At 49.9% G+C, this 22132-nt stretch overlaps 1 protein-coding gene across 1 annotated transcript in view; it reads right to left on the reverse strand.

The window, feature by feature from the left end:
• The window catches only part of LOC141271897 (uncharacterized), a 73610-nt gene extending 66401 nt beyond the window's left edge, over positions 1 to 7209 (reverse strand). Inside the window, exon 1 of the mRNA XM_073682114.1 lies at positions 7066 to 7209. The gene's annotated coding sequence lies outside the window, so the exon portion shown is untranslated. The remainder of the gene's footprint in view (positions 1 to 7065) is intronic.
• Positions 7210 to 22132: the final 14923 nt, after the last annotated feature.

Below are 22132 nucleotides of genomic sequence, written 5' to 3' on the forward strand. Positions count from 1 at the left end.
TTTTTTTTTTTTAACTATTACTTGGACCAAGTTGTCAAGCACTTTTCCAAGTGATGCTAAAAGCGCTTGACAACCCGCATGCGAAAATGCATGCAAAAACGCTTCACAAACGCTTCTACCTGGCAGGAAAAACGCATGTAAAATCCGCATGCGTTTTTTCCTGCCAGGGAGAAGCGGAAAAAAATATGCAGCATTTCTGCATCGTGGGCACTTAGCCTGAGTCTTACTGACATACAAGGATCATGGACATGTACACAGATCAGCACATTGTTAGAAACCTGTAAAACATAAACCTTTAAGAAATATACACCGTATATACAGTACAGAACAAAAGTTTGGACACACCTTCTCATTTAAAGATTTTTCTGTATTTTCATGACTTTGAAAATTGTACATTCACACTGAAGGCATCAAAACTATGAATTAACACATGTGGAATTATATATGTAACAAAAAAGTGTGAAAAGTGTGAAACAACTGAAAATATGTCTAAGGGTATGTGCCCACATAGCGTTTTACAAGCGTATATGCTGCGGAATTTCCGCAGCGTAAACGTTTGTGAAACGCTTGGTAATCCGTCCCCCATGGTCCCCAATGAGAATCCGCAATTTCAATGTCCATGCTGCGGATTTTCCCGCAGCGTTTTTGATGCACTCAAAAATCCGCAGCATGTCCATTAATTTTGCGCTTATGCACGCGGAATTGCCTTGTCAATGCAATAAAAAACGCAAGGCAATTCCGCATGTCCCAAACGCATCATAAACGCGCGAAAAACGCTTGCCAAATTCCGCAAGTGTTTTTCCGGGAGAGGACACGCGGAAATGAAGCAGAAATTTTCTGCTTCATTTTTGCAACGTGGGCATATAGCCTTATATCCTAGGTTCTTCAAAGTAGCCACCTTTTGCTTTGATGACTGCTTTGCACACTCTTGGCATTCTCTTGATGAGCTTCAAGAGGTAGTCACTGGAAATGGTTTTCACTTCACAGGTGTGCCCTGTCAGGTTTAATAAGTGGGATTTCTTGCCTTATAAATGGGGTTGGGACCATCAGTTGTGTTGTGCAGAAGTCTGGTGGATACACAGCTGATAGTCCTACTGAATAGACTGTTAGAATTTGTATTATGGCAAGAAAAAAGCAGCTAAGTAAAGAAAAACGAGTGGCCATCATTACTTTAAGAAATGAAGGTCAGTCAGTGCGAAAAATTGGGAAAACTTTGAAAGTGTCCCCAAGTGCAGTTGCAAAAACCATCAAGCGCTACAAAGAAACTGGCTCACATGAGGACCGCCCCAGGAAAGGAAGACCAAGAGTCACCTCTGCTTATGAGGATAAGTTTATCCGAGTCACCAGCCTCAGAAATCGCAGGTTAACAGCAGCTCAGATTAGAGACCAGGTCAATGCCACACAGAGTTCTAGCAGCAGACACATTTCTTCAACAACTGTTAAGAGGAGACTTTGTGCAGCAGGCCTTCATGGTAAAATAGCTGGAAGGAAACCATTGCTAAGGACAGGCAACAAGCAGACGAGACTTGTATGGGGTAAAGAACACAAGGAATGGACAATAGACCAGTGGAAATCTGTGCTTTGGTCTGAGGAGTCCAAATTTGAGATCTTTGGTTCCAACAACAGTGTCTTTGTGTGACGCAGAAAAGGTGAATGGATGGACTCTTCATGACAGGTTCCCACCGTGAAGCATGGAGGAGGAGGTGTGATGGTGTGGGGGTGCTTTGCTGGTGACACTGTTGGGGATTTATTCACAATTGAAGGCATACTGAACCAGCATGGCTACCACAGCATCTTGCAGCGACATGCTATTCCATCCAGTTTGCGTTTAGTTGGACCATCATTTATTTTTCAACAGGACAATGACCCCAAACACACCTCCAGGCTGTGTAAGGGCTATTTGATTAAGAAGGAGAGTGATGGGGTGCTACGCCAGATGACCTGGCCTCCACAGTCACCAGACCTGAACCCAATCGAGATGGTTTGGGGTGAGCTGGACCACAGAGTGAAGGCAAAAGGGCCAACAAGTGCTAAGCATCTCTGGGAACTCCTTCAAGATTGTTGGAAGACCATTTCCGGTGACTACCTCTTGAAGCTCATCAAGAGAATGCCAAGAGTGTGCAAAGCAGTCATCAAAGCAAAAGGTGGCTACTTTGAAGAACCTAGAATATAAGACATATTTTCAGTTGTTTCACACTTTTTAGTTAAGTATATAATTCCACATGTGTTAATTCATAATTTTGATGCCTTCAGTGTGAATGTACAATTTTTATAGCCATGAAAATCTTTAAATGAAAAGGTGTGTCCAAACTTTTGGTCTGTACTGTATATTTTCTAAATAAAACGTCACACACACACACGATAAAATTACCCGTATTAAACAAGCAAAAAATAAATAAATAAAAATGTCCAATCCAAAGTGATGGATAAACATGAGAGATGTTGTCACTAATACCAATGAGTAACCATCTAGACACAAGCTGACAGTGGTCAGCTAAAGATTACCGTCTGCATCACCATTAATTACTTATGTGAAATACAAATATAAATGTAACCATCTCACCCAACTGTCAATATCCAAGAGATGAGATCCTTGTACATACATAAATCTTGCAGCGATCAATCCATCCTTCCGAGCGGAGCTTGGAGATTACCCTATTGAGCCCTATCAGTACAACAAAGGCCCTGGTTACCTTAGTATCCCTGCCCTGAAAAGGGCACTCCACGACTAACCCTATGCAGACAAAACCATACAATCATCCTGGTACCAGTCTGTTGAATGCCAGGTCCATCACTCCATCACTGAGATGCTGCTACCATAGTTCTTATTTAATTTGATATGTGCATCGCCATCCCCTAGTGACCTTGAAAGGAAAAAATGCGTCAAGAGGCACACAGGGCGATTGTAGGGTATTGTCAGCATAGGGTTAGTTGGGGACTGCACTTGTCAGGGTGGGAGTACTGGGGTAACCAGGGCCATTGTAGTATTGATAGGGCTCAATAGGGTAATCTCCAAGGTCCACCTGGAAGGATGAACAGGTCTCTACCAGATTAATATATGTACGAGGACCTCATCCCTTGGATATTGACAGCTGGTAATGCAGAAGGTAATGTAGCTGACCACTGTCAGCTTGTGTCTAGATGGTCTCTCATTGATATTAGTGACATCTGTCATGTGTTTATCCGTCACTTTGAATTGGACATTTTTTTTTTCTTCCCCTTTTAATTAAAGTAATTTTATCGTGTGTTATGTTCTATTTTGAAAAATATCTATTAAAGTTAATGTTTTAGAGGTTACTCACAATGTGCTGATCTACTTGACCTAATAGTGAGGAATCTGGGAGTTAGTGTTTGGGATGAAAGTGTCTCCACCTCTATTGTTTGTTACACATACAGAGATTTATCACCCACTGGAGTATGATAATTTACAAAATCCCTAGATTCATATTAGAGAACAGTTGTCTCACTTTGAAAACCATTGGACACTTTAATTAAAATGGTATGCCTTACAGTGTGCACAGAGAAACTCAAATTTCTATTATTAAGCCCATGTCTCATTTGGGATGGCAACCTAATGGCTGTGAACAAGACGGAATGTTGCATCCCTTCTGTACATCATTTGAGGAGAAGAGGAGATGTGTTTTGAAAAAGATTTATTCAATCAACACCATAGCCCAATAGGAAGTGATACTGTATCGATCTTTTGGGGCTTTGGTGTCACAAATACCTATAATTCTCAGCACCTCTCTTTCATGAGAGAGCATGATCACATGCTTGTACAAGGCCCCTATCAGGATATCCCCTTCTCTTCAAATCTAGTTCTTAATTTATCTGCTTCCTTTCTGAATTCCTATAGCATGGAGCAATTCATTTGATACTAACCAACTATGAGGGATACCTCGTGATTTATTAATAGAAAAAGGATCAAATTGATCTCCATTACAAGCAGGGCGGGGGAGTCGGTAAGCCAAACCTCCGACTCAGACTCCTCAATTTCCATGACACCAACTCCCTCATACATGGCTCATGTTTAAGTGATAAATTTACTGTAGCACAGATTCATCTCAGCTAAAAGTCTAGACCCTTAGATCAGGAATAGGACAGACATTTATAAGACATTTCATAACTTTCCCAAATTCTTATGAAAAAAATATTCCCCACAAACTGCATTGAACTACTGTACCCAATATATTATATATTTTAGGAGTTGGAGTCGGTCCATTTTATACCGACTCCGATTCCGACTTCACAGCCCTGATTGCAAGTGCCTACAACCTCCTTATCCATTCCAGATAAAATGATAAAATCATAGATGTAGATTCAAGGCCTCGTCCAAAATTCTGGTGGATACGCCATTGTAGGGGATCCTGGGGTACGATCTTATAGTTGGTTTTGTCTGTGAGCATTTTCAGACACATACTTCTACATCAGAATTCTTGGTGTATCTTGAGGTCACCCCTCTTAGTTCACCAGTTTTATAGTTCTAGATGTATACTTTATAAAAGGGCTTCCAATTCTTGTTTAGTCAAAATTCACAGTTATATCTGAGGTGTAATTTTTAGGCTATGTGCCCACGATGCAGAAATGCTCCAGAATTTTTCCTGAGCATTTCTGCATCTCCCTGCGGGTTGACAAGCGCTTCTCAAGCGATTTTAGCACCACTTGGAAAATGCTTGACAACTTGTTCACACTATATAAATCCATGCAAAAGGCATGGATTTATATACTGTGACCTAAAGAATGGTAAAAAATAAAAAAATAAATCTATACTTACCTTCTGATGGCCCCCGGAGTCTTGCTTCGCTCCTACCTGGCTTGCCGGCAGCTCGCGGTACAGTGAAGGACCTGCCGTCACATGACTAAATGATGTCAGCGCAGGTCCTTCAGTCCACCGCGAGCTGCCGGCAAGTGAAGACAAGGAGACCGGGGGCCATCAGAAGGTAAATATAATATTTATTTTTTATGTTATTTTTATTCACAGGTTCTATGGTACCCGGGTCTGGAGGAGTCTCCTGTCCTCCACACCCGGGTACCATCCACACATTGAAACGCTTAGATTCCGCATGTACAGATGCAGTGATGCGGAATCCAAGCGTTTCAATGGAAGTCAATGGCGGCGAAAACGCAGCACTTCCGCAAAATAATTGGTAGTGCTGCGGTTTTTTCCGCAATGATAACCCGCAGCGGAAATTTCCACAGCATGTGCACAGCACATGCATATTATCATTGGGGAACATGGCAGTCCTTCTACCATGCGTTTTTTAAGCGTTTCTGCCACTGCGGAAAAGCTTAAAAAACGCATCGTGGGCACACAGCCTTAGAGTTTCTAGCTCATGTTTAAAAATGCTATAATGTTTTTTTACATGCATTTTTAGCCTGTTTTTAAGGCTGCGGTTTTTGTCTCTTGTTAGTGTGTGATGTTTTAAACAAAGCTGCTTTGTGTTTGCTACTTCCTTGTATTTGGCAAAACTATATGTGGTTTTTGATGCGTTTCTGGCACGTAAACTTACTAAAAACGCATGTGTGTTTTTTACTACCGGATTTCCCGCATATGATGCAAGTCTAGGGGAAAAAAATATGTACATAACACTCAGCATATAGAAATTGACATGTGGCGGATTTGAATTTATGCTGGAGTAGAAGGAAAAAAAAAAAAGTGGGCATGAGATTTCTATAAATCCCATCTGGTTTGCATCATAAACTCTATACTCCACCCACTTACACGGTCTATGCTTCATCAGAGGTTACTATATACTTTAACATTTACTAGAGGCCTTGAGTCTGATTCATCAAGACTGGCATTTTGTATGGCGGTCTCTATAAAGTGTGCACTAAGGTAAGCTTCTTAATGAATATGGCGCATCCTCTGAATGAATTTGGCGCATTCTTCAACTTCTGTGCACCATTGCCAGAAATGTCACACTAGTCAGGGACAGGAGTACATTCCTGGCGTAATTTACATCCCCTGATGAATTAGTCAAACGCGCTTAGTCATGACGCGTCCCACCCCAGCCACACAATCTTATCTAAAAGTTGATGGAGCAGGTCAGCTGTGTCGTAAACCACCAAAAGTTGACAAACTTTTGTGCAATTTCGATATTTTGAGACATTTAAAGGAATTCTGGCAAAAACACCTTGATGAATCAATTATCAAATTATTGGAGCCACATCAGGTTACATCGAGTACTCTATTGTGATTTTTTTTTTTTTTTTTTTTGTCTTATCCGTGGACTATAAATTCTCAGACACAAAAGGAATCAGATCTGTGCAGAGATGTCATAGAAAGACGTGATCCGACCCCAAAGTTCTCGGCCCCCTAGTCTGCATTTTCAGGTGGTCCTGCCTACACTATTTGTTTCCCCCACCCACGTCACAGTCACATGACTGCAATGGCACACAGCGAGAGCCACCATCCACCTGAACAATCCTTAGATCACAGGGGAATTTTGTCAACAGCAGCCGCTCATCCGGGACATCTCAAAAGAGAGAAGACGATATACATATTTTTGGAAATGCATTGTAAACCTGTGACAATTCCTGGTAAATACGAGCTTAGATTAGAAATGCTGACTTATTTTTTTTAACAAAGAAAACCAGCTGTAATGTACAAAGAACTATGACTGCTACCAGGCTCAGACTGGCCCACAGGAGAATCCTCCGGTGGGCCCTTGTGCAGGAGTGGGCCACAACCCTTATATGAGCAGTACTTGGCACTATATACAGTAATAATCATGTACAGACAAAGGCGGCATCTTATTCATCTAACAATCTACCAAGTTTATTTATATAGAAATTTGTGAATGAGGATGATGTCACATTTGCATGTAGCTGAAAAGTGGGGCCCTGGAGTTGGTTACTGGTGGAGCCTTATCACCCAGTCCGACAATGACTGCTACTATCACCCTTCCCCCTCACTAATAAAAGAGCGGTGAGTTCCGGCCTCTTGAGAGCAAAGGTCTTTTCAGCCATTGATCAGCAACAGGAAGCTCCAGACCCAGACAAATCTGCGGGCAGCTATAAGGGCCTAAAATGGATATAAACAATACAAGTCAAAAGTTTACTTACCCTTAAAGGTGTAAGTGCGCTCTCTCCCCTGGAATGGAGGGGTTAATGTCCCCTGCGCCCAGTAATGGGGGATCTCCACATACCTCCACCTGCAGAGCCGCCACCACATATATGGCTGTTCTGTGCGCACAGGACCTGTGATGAGGTCACAGGAGGGGAGGAGTCAGGGGTCACATGATCAGGGGCCTCAGTGGATGCAGGACTCTGCTGTGCTGGTTGTCATGGTGCTGGATGAGGTGAAGGTTATGTGTGGGGTCAGGAGGGGTTTACAGTGTGGATGTAGCAGAGCCGCGTGTGTACGAGGTGTACGGAGCGGAGCCGCGTGTGTACGAGGTGTACGGAGCGGAGCCGCGTGTGTACGAGGTGTACGGAGCGGAGCCGCGTGTGTACGAGGTGTACGGAGCGGAGCCGTGTGTGTACGAGGTGTACGGAGCGGAGCCGCGTGTGTACGAGGTGTACGGAGCGGAGCCACGTGTGTACGAGGTGTACAGAGCGGAGCCGCGTGTGTACGAGGTGTACGGAGAGGAGCCGCGCGTGTACGAGGTGTACGGAGAGGAGCCGCGCGTGTACGAGGTGTACGGAGAGGAGCCGCGCGTGTACGAGGTGTACGGAGTGGAGCCGCGCGTGTACGAGGTGTACGGAGCGGAGCCGCGTGTGTACGAGGTGTATGGAGCGGAGCCGCGTGTGTACGAGGTGTACGGAGCGGAGCCGTGTGTGTACGAGGTGTACGGAGCGGAGCCCCGCGTGTGTACGAGGTGTACGGAGCGGAGCCCCGCGTGTGTACGAGGTGTATGGAGCGGAGCCGCGTGTGTACGAGATGTACGGAGCGGAGCCGCGCGTGTACGAGGTGTACGGAGCCGCGCGTGTACGAGGTGTACGGAGCAGAGCCGCGTGTGTACAAGGTGTACGGAGCGGAGCCGCGCGTGTACGAGGTGTACGGAGCGGAGCCCCGCGTGTGTACGAGGTGTACGGAGCGGAGCCCCGCGTGTGTACGAGGTGTACGGAGCGGAGCCCCGCGTGTGTACGAGGTGTACGGAGCGGAGCCGCGTGTGTACGAGATGTACGGAGCGGAGCCGCGCGTGTACGAGGTGTACGGAGCGGAGCCGCGCGTGTACGAGGTGTATGGAGCGGAGCCGCGTGTGTACGAGGCGTACGGAGCGAAGCCGCGCGTGTACGGGGCGTACGGAGCGGAGCCGCGCGTGTACGGGGCGTACGGAGCGGAGCCGCGCGTGTACGAGGCGTACGGAGCGGAGCCGCGCGTGTACGAGGCGTACGGAGCGGAGCCGCGCGTGTACGAGGCGTACGGAGCGGAGCCGCGCGTGTACGAGGCGTACGGAGCGGAGCCGCGCGTGTACGAGGCGTACGGAGCGGAGCCGCGCGTGTACGAGGCGTACGGAGCGGAGCCGCGCGTGTACGAGGTGTATGGAGCGGAGCCGCGCGTGTACGAGGTGTATGGAGCGGAGCTGCGTGTGTACGAGGTGTACGGAGCGGAGCCGTGTGTGTACGAGGTGTACGGAGCGGAGCCCCGCGTGTGTACGAGGTGTACGGAGCGGAGCCCCGCGTGTGTACGAGGTGTATGGAGCGGAGCCGCGTGTGTACGAGATGTACGGAGCGGAGCCGCGCGTGTACGAGGTGTATGGAGCGGAGCCGCGCGTGTACGAGGTGTACGGAGAGGAGCCGCGCGTGTACGAGGTGTACGGAGCCGCGCGTGTACGAGGTGTACGGAGCAGAGCCGCGCGTGTACGAGGTGTACGGAGCGGAGCCGCGCGTGTACGAGGTGTACGGAGCGGAGCCCCGCGTGTGTACGAGGTGTACGGAGCGGAGCCCCGCGTGTGTACGAGGTGTACGGAGCGGAGCCGCGTGTGTACGAGATGTACGGAGCGGAGCCGCGCGTGTACGAGGTGTATGGAGCGGAGCCGCGTGTGTACGAGGCGTATGGAGCGGAGCCGCGTGTGTACGAGGCGTACGGAGCGGAGCCGCGCGTGTACGGGGCGTACGGAGCGGAGCCGCGCGTGTACGAGGCGTACGGAGCGGAGCCGCGCGTGTACGAGGCGTACGGAGCGGAGCCGCGCGTGTACGAGGCGTACGGAGCGGAGCCGCGCGTGTACGAGGCGTACGGAGCGGAGCCGCGCGTGTACGAGGCGTACGGAGCGGAGCCGCGCGTGTACGAGGCGTACGGAGCGGAGCCGCGCGTGTACGAGGCGTACGGAGCGGAGCCGCGCGTGTACGAGGCGTACGGAGCGGAGCCCCGCGTGTGTACGAGGCGTACGGAGCGGAGCCGCGTGTGTACGAGGTGTACGGAGCGGAGCCGCGCGTGTACGAGGTGTATGGAGCGGAGCCGCGTGTGTACGAGGCGTACGGAGAGGAGCCGCGCGTGTACGGGGCGTACGGAGCGGAGCCGCGCGTGTACGAGGCGTACGGAGCGGAGCCGCGCGTGTACGAGGCGTACGGAGCGGAGCCGCGCGTGTACGAGGCGTACGGAGCGGAGCCGCGTGTGTACGAGATGTACGGAGCGGAGCCGCGCGTGTACGAGGCGTACGGAGCGGAGCCGCGCGTGTACGAGGCGTACGGAGCGGAGCCGCGCGTGTACGAGGCGTACGGAGCGGAGCCGCGCGTGTACGAGGCGTACGGAGAAGAGCCGCGCGTGTACGAGGCGTACGGAGCGGAGCCGCGCGTGTACGAGGCGTACGGAGCGGAGCCGCGCGTGTACGAGGCGTACGGAGCGGAGCAGAACCGTGTGTGTACAGAGCGGAGGCGCGTGTGTACGAGGCGTACGGAGCGGAGGCGCGTGTGTACGAGGCGTACGGAGCGGAGGCGCGGTGTGTACGAGGCGGACGGAGCGGAGCTGCGTGTGTACGGAGCGGAGCCGCGTGTGTACGAGGTGTGCGGAGCGGAGCCGCGTGTGTACGAGGTGTACGGAGCGGAGCCGCGCGTGTAAGAGGTGTACGGAGCGGAGCCGCGCGTGTACGAGGTGTACGGAGCGGAGCCGCGCGTGTACGAGGTGTACGGAGCGGAGCCGCGCGTGTACCAGGTGTACGGAGCGGAGCCGCGCGTGTACGAGGTGTACGGAGCGGAGCCGCGCGTGTACGAGGTGTACGGAGCGGAGCCGCGCGTGTACGAGGTGTACGGAGCGGAGCCGCGCGTGTACGAGGTGTACGGAGCGGAGCCGCGCGTGTACGAGGTGTACGGAGCGGAGCCGCGCGTGTACGAGGTGTACGGAGCGGAGCCGCGCGTGTACGAGGCGTACGGAGCGGAGCCGCGCGTGTACGAGGCGTACGGAGCGGAGCCGCGCGTGTACGAGGCGTACGGAGCGGAGCCGCGCGTGTACGGAGCGGAGCCGCGCGTGTACGAGGCGTACGGAGCGGAGCCGCGCGTGTACGAGGCGTACGGAGAGGAGCCGCGCGTGTACGAGGCGTACGGAGCGGAGCCGCGCGTGTACGAGGCGTACGGAGCGGAGCCGCGCGTGTACGAGGCGTACGGAGCAGAGCCGCGTGTGTACGAGGTATACGGAGCAGAACCGTGTGTATACAGAGCAGAGGCACGTGTGTACGAGGTGTACGGAGCGGAGCCGCGTGTGTACGAGGCGTACGGAGCAGAACCGTGTGTGTACAGAGCGGAGGCGCGTGTGAGCGATGCATACGGAGCTGAGCCGTGTGTGTACGAGGTGTACGGAGCAGAGCCGCGCGTGTACGGGGCGTACGGAGCGGAGCCGCGCGTGTACGAGGCATACGGAGCGGAGCCGCGCGTGTACGAGGCGTACGGAGCGGAGCCGCGTGTGTACGAGGCATACGGAGCGGAGCCGCGCGTGTACGAGGCGTACGGAGCGGAGCCGCGTGTGTACGAGGCGTACGGAGCGGAGCCGCGCGTGTACAAGGCGTACAGAGCGGAGCCGCGCGTGTACGAGGCGTACGGAGCGGAGCCGCGCGTGTACGAGGCGTACGGAGCGGAGCCGCGTGTGTACGAGGTATACGGAGCAGAACCGTGTGTATACAGAGCGGAGGCACGTGTGTACGAGGTGTACGGAGCGGAGCCGCGTGTGTACGAGGCGTACGGAGCAGAACCGTATGTGTACAGAGCGGAGGCGCGTGTGAGCGATGCATACGGAGCTGAGCCGTGTGTGTACGAGGCGTACGGAGCAGAACCGTGTGTGTACAGAGCAGAGGCGCGTGTGTACGAGGCGTACGGAGCGGAGGCGCGTGTGTACGAGGCGTACGGAGCGGAGGTGCGTGTGTACGAGGTGTACGGAGCGGAGGCGCGGTATGTACAAGGCGGACGGAGCGTAGCCGCGTGTGAGCGATGCATACGGAGCTGAGCCGCGTGTGTGCGAGGCTTATTGAGCAGAGCCGTATGTGTACAAGCTGTACGGAGCAGAGCCGTGTATGTACGAGGTGTACGGAGCGGAGCCGCGTGTGTACGAGGTGTACGGAGCGGAGGCGTGTGTGTACGAGGCGTATGGAGCGGAGGCGCGTGTGTACGAGGCGTACGGAGTGGAGGCGTGTGTGTTCAAGGTGTATGGAGCGGAGGCGCGGTGTGTATGAGGCGGACGGAGCGTAGCCGCGTGTGAGCGATGCATATGGAGCTGAGCCGCGTGTGTGCGAGGCGTACGGAGCAGAGCCGTATGTGTACAAGCTGTACGGAGCAGAGCCATGTATGTACGAGGTGTACGGAGCGGAGCCGCATGTGTACGAGGTGTACGAAGCGGAGGCGCGTGTGTACGAGGCGTACGGAGCGGAGCCGTGTGTGTACGAGGTGTATGCAGCGGAGCAATATGTGTACGAGATGTATGGAGCAGAGCCGTGTGTGTACAAGGTGTGCAGAGCCGCGTGTGTACGAGGCGTACGGAGCGGAGCCGGGTGTGTTCGAGGCGGACGGAGTGGAGCCGCGTGTGTATGACGTGTACAGAGAGTAGCCGTGTGTGTATGGAGCAAAGCCGCGTGTGTACGAGGTGTACGGAGCGGAGCTGCGTGTGTACAAGGTGTATGGAGCGGAGCCGCGTGTGAGTGACGCGTACGGAGCAGAGTCGGGTGTGTACGGGGTGAGCGGAGGCGCGTGTGTATGAGGTGTATGCAGCGGAGCAGTATGTGTATGAGGTGTATGGAGCGGAGCCTTGTGTGTATGAGGTGTACGGAGCAGAGCCGTATGTGTACAAGCTGTACGGAGCAGAGCTGTGTGTGTACGAGGTGTACGGAGCGGAGCCGTGTGTGTACGAGGTGTACGGAGCGGAGCCGTGTGTGTACGAGGTGTACGGAGCGGAGCCGTGTGTGTACGAGGTGTACGGAGCGGAGCCGCGTGTGTACGAGGTGTACGGAGCGGAGCCGCGTGTGTAGGAGGTGTACGGAGCGGAGGCGCGTGTGTTCAAGGTGTACGGAGCGGAGGCGCGGTGTGTACGAGGCGGACGGAGCGTAGCCGCGTGTGAGCGATGCATATGGAGCTGAGCCGCGTGTGTGCGAGGCGTACGGAGCAGAGCCGTATGTGTACAAGCTGTACGGAGCAGAGCCATGTATGTACGAGGTGTACGGAGCGGAGCCGCATGTGTACGAGGTGTACGAAGCGGAGGCGCGTGTGTACGAGGCGTACGGAGCGGAGCCGTGTGTGTACGAGGTGTATGCAGCGGAGCAATATGTGTACGAGATGTATGGAGCAGAGCCGTGTGTGTACAAGGTGTGCAGAGCCGCGTGTGTACGAGGCGTACGGAGCGGAGCCGGGTGTGTTCGAGGCGGACGGAGTGGAGCCGCGTGTGTATGACGTGTACAGAGAGTAGCCGTGTGTGTATGGAGCAAAGCCGCGTGTGTACGAGGTGTACGGAGTGGAGCTGCGTGTGTACAAGGTGTATGGAGCGGAGCCGCGTGTGAGTGATGCGTACGGAGCAGAGTCGGGTGTGTACGGGGTGAGCGGAGCCGCGTGTGTACGAGGTGTATGGAGCGGAGCCTTGTGTGTATGAGGTGTACGGAGCGGAGCCGTATGTGTACAAGCTGTACGGAGCAGAGCCGTGTGTGTACGAGGTGTACGGAGTGGAGCCGTGTGTGTACGAGGTGTACGGAGCGGAGCCGTGTGTGTACGAGGTGTACGGAGCGGAGCCGTGTGTGTACGAGGTGTACGGAGCGGAGCCGTGTGTGTACGAGGTGTACGGAGCGGAGCCGTGTGTGTACGAGGTGTACGGAGCGGAGCCGTGTGTGTACGAGGTGTACGGAGCAGAGCCGTGTGTGTACGAGGTGTACGGAGCGGAGCCGTGTGTGTACGAGGTGTACTGAGCAGAGCCTTATGTGTACAAGCTGTACGGAGCAGAGCTGTGTGTGTATGAGCTGTACGGAGCGGAGCCGTGTATGTACCTCTATCTTTATATTATGTTACTATACATGATGTTTTTAAACTTTTTGTATTTTTTTCTCCATAAGGCTGAGTTATTCAGACTTTTGTGTATCATGTTCCAAGTACGAACTCTGAAGCAATGGCCAGGCGTCTTCTGACCTGTACGCTGCAACCTAAAAAGTGACTATATGGCTGTTGAGTTTTAGGTCAGAAGACCCGCGGCTTGTCCATGCATTGACATTGTAGTCCATATTCGGCCTGTGATACACGAACACCTTTAATTGGCCTAACGCTTCCACAACTGCTTCTATCCTGTTTCATCCTCCCAGATTTATCACACGTTGTGTTTCCAGTAGGACACATTCCAGTAATTAGGAGTCTGTTGTATCTGCAGGATGTGGTCACATTTGTCAGATCTGACTCTACATCTCATACATAGCAGCAGCTATGACACAGGTTATAAAGTTTGGTTTCCTATATGACTATTGTTCAGGAAGGTTTTACAGGAGGCTTGTGATGCACAGGCTGATACAGTGATGGTACAGTACATGGTCCTACTGCAATCACAATGAGGAGAAAAACTTTTTTTTGGCACTAGAGCAGTGAAGTACCATAGTCCTAAAAGTTTTCAACATTTCAAGACCACTTTGATACCTTTCAGACATTGTATAAGTGTCCTGCCCAGAGACACCTTCCCTCCTCCACACACATGCAATAATAAGAGGCCCTGGACCCCCTAGAAATGTATACTGTATAAAATTGTAATATATATACAGTACATAGTATGATAGGGTCACTGGCAATGTAAGTGATGGGAGATATGTATCGCAAAGATTGCCATCTTCCATGATGTGAAAACCCAGAAGTTTTTCTCCAACATGTTATGCACTGAGAGGGGTTAATCGTCCATTACAGGGTGGGCTTTTTTGTAAGTGGCTGTAAGAGATGGGCCGGAGGGCCACTCACCATATATCTCTACCCCAAGGGTGTGGTTCGGCAACTTAAATGTCCGGCCAATCCAGAGAAGTGTTTATGTGCAACTGTGCTGGACTCTGTTCATTGTACCCTGGGCGGGCGGATTCCCGCAGGCCTATGGACTGTACTATATATTATCTTTTGTTTCTCAATTTTGCCAGCAAGACCACGTTTGTGTTGTTGATCCTTGCATTGGTTTATGCTGTGTTTGAATAAACCAGCAGAAGAAACGTTTCTGTATCTACCTCTGTGAGCAGCTGAGTGAGTCTCCTTACCCTAGTTGGTGCTAGAAGTGTGTGCAAGATCCCCAGGGTGCAAGTGTGAAGGCTGTGGACAAACTGCATGTCCTGGGTGAAGGCAGCTGTATGGATGAAACCTCAGTCAGACAAAATGGAGAAGCTGATCATGCACCTGATTCTAAGCCAGCAGCAGCACAGAGAACAGCTCCAGCACCGAGTACAGCAGGAGACAAATAAACTAATGATGCAGCAGATCCAACAGCAGCATCGGCAGATTGAACTCCTAGCAGGGGATGTCCGCAGCAGAGAAACCGCCCCTCCCCAAAGTCCAGGTTACGACACAGACTTCCGGAAGGCGGTAAGACGGGCCATGCAGAAGATGACCCTGGGGAATGATGTGGAAGTGTTACGATACTGGCATAGCACTGCTGGAATCCAGTGGCCGAAGGAGCACAAGCAGGAACAAGCGGTGGTAGATGTTCTTGGAGTTAGCAAAAGGTTGTAGGAAAACAATCCAGAGATAAGGGAGAACAGTCTGGGTAAGAAAGTTCAGGAGTTGGAGACTGGAACTAGACTAACAGCTAGACACAATATTCAAGCAATGAGAACTGTAGAAGGACAACAGGAATTCTGACAGGAAGCCTTTCTCACAGTTTTCGATAGTGTGGCAGATCAGGAGAGACTTCTGCCATAGCAGTGGCCGGAGATGCTGGCGCCATATTTGACAGGCGAACCCCAAAAGGCGTAATATAACTTAGCATTGCAGGACACCAAGTTAAAGGCCGAAATCTTGGCACGCCTGGTAGTGACTATGACGGTTAGAGCCTAACGAGTCCACCCCTGGGCATATGCCAGCGACAAACACCCTCGCTCGCAGATATTTGACTTGCTGCATCTGGTACAAAAGTCATTGCAGCCAGAGTCTTTCACTCCTGCTCATATGGCTGAGCGTGTGGTGATGGACAGATTCATCCACTCCCTTCCCAGGCTAGTACAGACCTGGGTTGCCCAGGGCGACCCTCGGAACACGGATGACCTCGTTGGCCTAGTAGAGAGGTACCAGGTTGTCGAGAAATCCCTTGGGAAATAGAACATCGTCACTTCTCTGTACTGGAATACCCAAAGGGGAGTGGGCTCACCATGGAGGGATTCTAGAGCCACAAATGGGGCTTCCCAATCCCGCTGAGGGTCTCCCAAAGGCTGTTGTTAAGGACTTGGTCTGTTGGAGATGTCACAATCCTGGACACATAGCAGCCCGGTGTCATATGTCCCCTGAACCTATAGATTGTAGCCTATGTCAGCATTGTTTCTATTACACCTATAGTGTGGACTGTCAACCCGGCGAGAGGCCGCAGGCTTGTGTCGTGTTAATTAAAGGGTTAATGGTACTTGGACTGTTGGACTTGGAAGTCTGGTGACCCTGATCAGTGCTACACTTTCCCACCAGTTGATCCCTGCCAAATTTGTGGGCATTCGCTGTATACATGGAGACGCCAAGGACTACCCTGTGGCCAGAGTATCCGTGGGAACTGCCTGTGGTGTCCAGTCCCATGAGGTCGGGGTAGTCAAGAACTTGATACATCTGGTCATATTGGGGCGGGATTTTTCCTTGTTTTGGGACTAATGGCAAAAGGGGGCTGTACCGAGTGTCTCAAAAAAAAGCCAGATCCCTCGGAAAGAAACCCCTTTGAATTCAAAGGTGGATGAGTTCCCCCTGTGCGTCCCTTTCTGGAGAGGAGGATGGGACTATGACCGAGGAAGCCAAACTCCCTGAGTTAGAAGTGTCCAGAGAGAACTTTGGACTGCTCAAATTAGGGACCTTACATAACGGGGGCATTTGATAATGTCACCATCTGTAACAGGGTTGCTTAGGAACCGGGGGCTGACACCAGGTTCCCACACTTTGCACTCATGGAGAGTTATTGTATCGAGTGACCAAACTGAGGGAAGGTGAAAAAAGTGGAGCAGCTGGTGGTTCAAGTTTTAGACATGGCCCATTCACATGTTTTGGGGGGACATCTGGGTGTAGAAAAACCTCAGGAGAGGACAATGTGGAGGTTTTATTGGCCTGGATGTTACCAGGAGATCCTAAATTATTGTAGGTCCTGCCCCACCTGCTAGATAACAGTTCCCTCTTCTCACTTCCGAAGTCCCGTTACCTGTTATAGAGATCTCATTTGAGAGACTTGCCATGGACCTAGTAGGTACCCTAGTTAAGTCTGCAAGGGGACATCAATACATCCTGGTGGTCATGGACTATGCCTTTACCCCGAGGCTGTACCACTAAGGAACTCATTTGCCAAGAGTACAGCTCGAGAGCTTGTCCATATTTTTTCTAAGATGGGCCTGCCAAAGGAGATCTTGATGGACCAAGGGACACTCTTCATGAGCAAGGTGATGAAGGAGCTGTTTAAGGTCCTCCAGATTGACCAGCTGTTAACATCCGTCTACCATTTGCAGACGACCGGCCTAGTCAAGCACTTCAATAAGACCTTAAAGGCGATGATCAAGAAGGTCATTGAGAAGGCTGGGTGAGACTGGGACTATCTGCTTCCGTTTCTCCTCTTCTCCTTCAGGGAAGTTCCTCAAGCCTCCACTGGCTTCTCTCTGTTCGAGCTCCTGTATAGTCGACACCCACGAGGGCTTCTGAATATCGCCGACGTCACGCACCACCAGAGCATCATAGAGCACGTTGCCCAAATGCAGAGAATGGCAAAAGTGATGCCTATCATGAAGGTCCATCTCCGCCAAGCACGAGAGGCACACGCAAGGGTTTATAACCAGTCAGAGAGACTGAGGCAGTTCCAGCCTGGGGACTGCATACTGGTGCTTATCCCCACAGTTGGGAGCAAGTTCCTGTTTGAGAAAAAGCACGGCACTTCTGGATCCAAGGTGCACAAGTAGGATGTATTCATGAAATGTGTTCATAATGAATTAATTTATTGTGGAAAATCCAGAAAATAATAAGACGTTTCGGTCAAAACAAGACCTTTATCAGTCTATCAAAAAAATTATAAAGCACATAATATGTGAAAAACAGAATAGAACAAAATTTCCAACATTTTCAATCGGTCATATAATAGTCTTCGCAAAAAAGGAATAAAAAAAATATCAGTTTGCCGAGTTATATAAAGGATACAATACTCAAAAATCATGTTATTTCTAGCCCTACGTGGTAAATGGAGGGACAAAGAAGTGAGGAAAAAATAAATTAATTAATTGAGAAAAAGTGATAAGGGTATTGGAAAAAAAGGGAAGCAGGCAGTCAAGCCAAATAGGAGAAAGATCAGAGGGGATACTTGGGAAAAGAAATAAAGTGGAGAAAATAGAAAAAAAAAAAAAAAAACAATAAATATAAAAACATACTTATAAGGGAAAGTAAGGAAGAAAAGGAGATGAAAAAGAGAAGGAATCAAAAAGGAGTTAATGATCAGAGAATATACCAGTCGATGCGACCAGATCCCCAGTTGGAGGAAACAGATGTGTACTGTGTCATTATAAGCATGGTACAGGTACATTGAGAGACTTGGACCCGCGAGGTACATTACCACCCTCGACCTAACGGAGGGCTATTGGCAGATCCCCATGTCCCAAAGTGCCAAAATACCGGAATCCCTTTTGGGCTGCAGGGTGCTCCAGCCACCTTACAGAGGGCCATGGATCGGATTCTAGCTCAGCATAAGAAGTATGCCGCAGCTTACCTCGATGACATTGTGGTCTTCAGCCCAGACAGGGGTAGTCATCTACCAAAGGTATAGGCCATTCTGGATGCTCTGAGAAAGGTGGGGTTTACCATGAGTCCAAAAAAATATGCCATGGGGAAGGAAGTGTTAGAACTCTCCTGTTAGGTTTTTTCTAGTTTGCTGGTCACATAACCATTTTTGCCTATTTAATCCGGCTCCGCCCTCCTGGCCTTGCTGGACTTCATTGTATTTACTACTCTTGAGCTAGCTTGGTGCTCTGTTACCGTTCTCTGTTAGTTGTGCTAGGTCTTCGGACCTCTATGTTCGTTGTTGTGTGTTTGTCTTTGACTGCTACAATTTCTGCTAGGAGGTGTCCAACGTTATCCCAGTCCCTAGTTCTTGTAGGGATCCCTCCCTTGCATCTATAGGTCTTCGTACAGACTAGCCGAGAACTTTAGCGGGTCTGATCGCAGGATCAGGTTCCCCGTTACATCGTAGGGATCCAGTTTAGTTCTATTGTAGGGACAGATCTCCTGTCTTTCCTTAGTGCTTGTAGCAGATCATAACAGTAAGTCCAGCCCAAAAAATTTCTCTAAGGAAAGACCTCCAGTTTCCATCATGGTCTCGGTTCAAGATTTGGCTCAACGCTTGCAGGGACTCTCTCTGGAGGTGGCCGAGCTCCAGCAACACGTGAGTAGCTGTTCTGGAGCACATTTGGTAGAGCCGAAGGTACGTCTGCCTGATCTATTTTTTGGTGAACAACAAGATTTTTTTTCTTTTAAAAATGCTTGTTTATTGTATTTTCGTTTAAGACCCGGATCCTCTGGTGATGAATCACAGCGCATAGGGTTCATAATGTCACTTTTGCGCAAGGATCCTCAGGGATGGGCTTTTTCTCTCCAACCTAGTGATCCGTGCTTTAGATCAGTGGATAGTTTTTTTTGTGCTTTGGGTTTGTTGTACGATGATCCTGATCGTGTCTCATCTGCTGAGTCTGAATTGAGACGTTTGAGGCAGGGATCAGGTAATGTGGAAAAGTATTGTTCTCACTTCCGTCGGTGGTCTGCCCAGGTGGGGTGGAACGATTCAGCTTTGAAAAGTTTGTTTCTTGCGGGGCTAGGTGAAAGGGTTAAAGATTTGCTGATTGCTTATCCCACACCTGGAAACTTGCAGGAGGCTATGCAATTAGCTATACGGGTGGACAGGAGACTGCGTGCAAGGGTTAATGAGAGCAAATCCTCTGCTATGTCAGCTCCGAGTCTTGAGAGGGTCTGTGCTGACAAAGGAGAGCCGATGGAGATTGGGGCGATGACACCCCGCTCTCAGGAAAAAGACCGCAGGCTTTCTGAAGGTTTGTGCTTCTATTGCGGAAATTCTGGTCACTTTATTAAGAACTGTGTGCTTCGTATGAACAAAGAAAAAAAAAATGGTCAGTTATGCACGTATTGCCTGTTTAAATACAAAGGGAGTATTCCTATCTGCTACTACCGCTGCTCAGGAAGAATTAATTGAATTTCGGGTATTTGTGGATTGTGGTTCCACTCTGAATGTGATTGATGGGGGATTCTTGGAAAAACTTACATTAAAACCTAAACCTTTGTCATCCCCTATTGCTGTGGTTTCTGTTGATGGCTCTCCCTTGAAGAGTGTTACTCACAAGGTCTGTGAGTTTCCCCTCACTATTAATGGTGTTCATCAAGAGAATTTGGATTTGGTAGTATTGAATAATTTGCCTTCTCCAGTAATATTGGGGTTGCCCTGGTTAAAATTGCATAATCCTGTACTGGATTGGTCTACCAATGAAATTAAGTCCTGGAGCCCTAAATGTTATGACAAGTGTTGTAACGGACGTATTGCTGCGGTGGAAAAAGGGGAATTACCTGTACCTATTCAGGATTTTTGGAGAGTTTTTTCTGAGGAGGAGTCACAAATTTTGCCTCCCCATAGAGACTATGATTGTACTATTGAATTTGTCCCTGGAGCGACTCTTCCTAAAAGTCGTTTATTTAATCTTACTATTCCTGAGAGAAAGGCTTTGGAGGAATACATACAGACAAGCTTGGCCGCCGGTCACATTAGGCCTTCCAAGTCTCCTGTGGCTGTTGGATTTTTTTTGTTAAAAAAAAAGATGGCGGTTTACGTCCTTGTCTGGACTTTCGTGAGATTAATAAAATTACTGTACGCAATCCTTACCCACTGCCATTGATTCCTGATTTGTTTAACCAGTTAGTGGGGGCCAAGTGGTTCTCTAAAATTGATCTCCGGGGGGCATACAATTTGTTGCGCATGAAGGCGGGTGATGAATGGAAGACTGCTTTTAACACTCCTGTGGGTCATTTTGAGAATCTGGTTATGCCTTTTGGTCTTACCAATGCTCCAGCATTTTTTCAGAATCTTATTAATGACATCCTTAGACCTTTGATCAGCAAAAATGTGGTTGTGTATTTGGATGACATTCTGATTTATTCGCCTGATCTGGAGTCTCATTGGCGGAGCGTACGTGAGGTTTTACAGTTATTAATGGACAATTCGCTTTTTGCTAAGCTAGAGAAATGTGAGTTCGCTGTACAGAGAATTAGTTTTTTGGGCTACATTATCTCCAGCGAGGGCTTTGAGATGGACCCTGTGAAGGTTCAGGCGGTTCAGGAATGGCCTAGGCCTATTGGTTTGAAATCGATTCAAAGGTTTTTGGGTTTCGCCAATTATTACAGAAAATTCATAAAAAATTTTTCTATTATTGTCAAACCGCTGACCGATCTCACTCGGAAAGGTGCTAATGCGGTTCAGTGGACTTCTGAGGCCATTGAAGCTTTTGTGTTTCTAAAGGAGAGGTTCACCTCTGCTCCCATCCTTATGCAGCCTGATGTGACTAAGCCGTTTTTGGTTGAGGTTGATGCTTCTTCTGTGGGGGTTGGTGCGGTGTTGTCTCAGGAAAGCAAGGATGGAGTACATCCCTGTGCCTTTTTTTCAAAAAAATTTTCTGAGACTGAACTTAATTACGATATTGGTAATCGGGAATTGCTGGCTATTAAACTCGCATTTGAACACTGGCGTCATCTCTTGGAAGGTGCTGAATTTCCCATTCAGGTTTTCACTGATCATAAAAATCTGATCTATCTTGATGCTGCCAAGCTCTTGAATGCCCGTCAGGCTAGGTGGGCACTTTTTTTCTCGCAGTTTAATTTTTCCGTTACTTACATCTCGGGTACCAAGAATGTTAAAGCGGATGCTTTGTCTCGCAGCTTTTCTCCCATGGTCAGTGCTGAGGAGGAGGAGGAGAGCATTTTACAAGAAGGTGTTGTGATTGCTGCATTGGACTCCGTTTTGGAGGATGAGATTCTTAAAGCTCAGGAGAATGCCCCATCTAACACTCCCCATGGGAGGTTGTTTGTGCCTAGGACCTTTAGGAGAGATTTGTTTGTTGAGTGTCATGAGTCTCGGTTGGCAGCTCATCCAGCAATTTCTGAGACCAAGAGACTTGTGGGTCGCAGTTTTTGGTGGCCTGGATGGCAGAAGGAAGTCATTAAGTGGGTGCGTCAATGTACTGTGTGTGTTAGATCTAAGTCTTCGCATGCTCCTGCTGCGGGGTTGCTTTGCCCTCTGGAGGTTCCTAGTGCACCTTGGACACATCTGGCTATGGACTTTATTACTGACCTTCCCCCCTCTGAAGGTTTCACGGTCATCTGGGTGGTAGTGGACCGTTTTAGCAAGATGTGTCACTTGGTTCCCTTCATCAAACTGCCTTGCGCTAAGACACTCGCTAAGGCCTTTGTCAAGGAAATTGTCAGACTACATGGCGTTCCTACTGACATTGTTTCTGATAGGGGACCTCAGTTCGTTGCTCGTTTTTGGCGTGCCTTT

Source organism: Phyllobates terribilis, unplaced genomic scaffold (assembly GCF_046119375.1).
Source record: "Phyllobates terribilis strain yellow unplaced genomic scaffold, ASM4611937v1 Scaffold_5__5_contigs__length_657084704, whole genome shotgun sequence".
Taxonomy (NCBI): Eukaryota; Metazoa; Chordata; class Amphibia; order Anura; family Dendrobatidae; genus Phyllobates; species Phyllobates terribilis.